Below are 1915 nucleotides of genomic sequence, written 5' to 3'. Positions count from 1 at the left end.
GCCGACGTCTTATCTTTCCTCCCAGGGCACAAGTCTTCTGCGAGCTTCCTCGTCAGTGCGGGAAGGTGTAGAGAAGGAAACCTTTAAAGAATTGAATCTCAGTGATCTTGATCATATAGTCTTAAGATTAGGTAAGTTTCCTCCGTAGGTGATCTCTTGATCTTCCACTTGGCGAGAGGGAGAACGCAGTAGTACAGTATTAGAATAAAATGTCCTGATGGTATTCCGGTTGAAATATTCAGATACAGGGGCCACCATCTAATTAGAAAACTAATGCTGCTGTTTGTCGTCTTGAAAGAGAAGAAAACAGTCCCTCAGGATTTCTCAGATGCAAATACGATCCACCGCTGCCAAAGGAAAGGTGGAAGTTCCTCTTGTGATAACCGCAGTGATGGCTTATTCCTCTCAACTACTAGAAACACTCCTGCAAGAAAAAAATGGCCAACAGACTCCATAATAAGTTTCCTGGAATGATCTTCCGGAAAAGCAATCTGCACAATTAGCGCTGTTTCATATTAATCCTGCCAAATCAGGCAAATTCAAGGCAAGTGGAGAACACAGGAAACAGGATAAAATTTCTATGTTTTCACATAATAAAATAATTTAATGTCGCCAGCCATGAGGGCTTCAGGTGGCTCTTGCACGTAGATGTCCAGATGAGCTCATTAACATTATTCATCTGTTTCACAGGGGAGGCAGGCTGGTATTTTGCAACCTTTCACTCCCAAAAGTAACGCCGGGCAGGGCGGTGGCCGTGCTTCCCTGTCATGTGCAGTGACAGGACTCAGGACATCTAGAGACCTGGATAAAGTAGCCTCTGTCGTGTAAGAGGTGCAGAGGAGTCCCCTAAGGCACAGGTCCCAGACTTGTTAGCCACAATCTGCATTTTTTCCTGGGAATTGCGCCCTGTTTGTGCATGCACAGGAACACCCAGTGCCTTGCTGCCGCCTCAGGAGTGGTGCTGGTCAGTTGGCAACCTAACCTGGAGGAGAAAGATGCTGATGGAAAGCACGTCAGCTCGGTAGCCTCCTCTGGCAGCGCTCAAACAGCGCTAAAATCCATAGGCAAAATGAAGGAGCAGGCGCTCTGACAGCACCCCAGCCAAGGACGCAGTAAAAGCCAGCACAGCATTTGGGAGATGAAAGCAGCACGTCTGGAATGAGAGAGGCACCCGACTTCAAACAAAAGTAAACGTGTAACGTACAGTTGTCGTTACTGCAGTTCAGTACAGCTGCAAAATGTCACATCAAATGTATCTGGTGATTCCACATGTGTTGTCTTCATGCCCTCGCTGGAGCAAATGGCAGGACGGGATCCCAAACGCCGAGATCTTAGAGCACTGTCAGACACTCAGCATCAAAGCGGTGCTCCTGGAGGCTGCGCCGGTACGGACATCTGGTGCCTGTGGGGGATAACAGACCGCCTAAAGCCATTTTCTGTGATCAGCTAAAGCACGGGGACGGCTGAGGTGGGACCAATGAACCGTTACAGGGACCTGCTCCCAGCAAAGCTTCAGCTCGGGGCCATCGGCTCCGCAACCAGAGAAACTGCAGCTACCAACCACCTGCGGGGCAGAAAACATGACCCCACGCCATCAAAGCCTCCAAATAAAACCGAAACAGTGCAGCGCAGAAAGGTGCCGGAGGAAAGGGGCCTCGGCGATGGACGGGGAGTCGCGTCCCCGGTGTCTGCGGGTGCTGGGGCACTGCAAAATTGGGCTGCGGTCAGCATGACGCTCTGCCACGAGAATATGGCTGGCTCTGCCGGCGGGACCAGCATGGGGAATAAATAAATAAATGAATAAATAAATATTAAAAAAAATAAATAAACCAGAATAAATGGCGAATAAGATCATTGTCTTCCCAGTGTCAGCAAGAGGCAATAAGCATCGTCCCCGACACGCAGGCTCCTGCTG

General features: G+C 49.5%; 1 protein-coding gene across 1 annotated transcript in view; it reads left to right on the top strand.

Annotated features, from left to right (window-relative positions):
• Positions 1-1915, top strand: part of DTNB (dystrobrevin, beta) — a 198699-nt gene that overhangs the window by 186405 nt on the left and 10379 nt on the right. The gene's annotated exons all lie outside the window — the stretch shown is intronic.

This window comes from Pygoscelis adeliae, unplaced genomic scaffold (assembly GCF_000699105.1).
Source record: "Pygoscelis adeliae isolate BGI_AS28 unplaced genomic scaffold, ASM69910v1 Scaffold89, whole genome shotgun sequence".
Lineage (NCBI taxonomy): Eukaryota > Metazoa > Chordata > Aves > Sphenisciformes > Spheniscidae > Pygoscelis > Pygoscelis adeliae.
The sequence above is the reverse complement of the archived record's forward strand: the minus strand, read 5'-3'. Positions and strand labels throughout refer to the sequence as shown.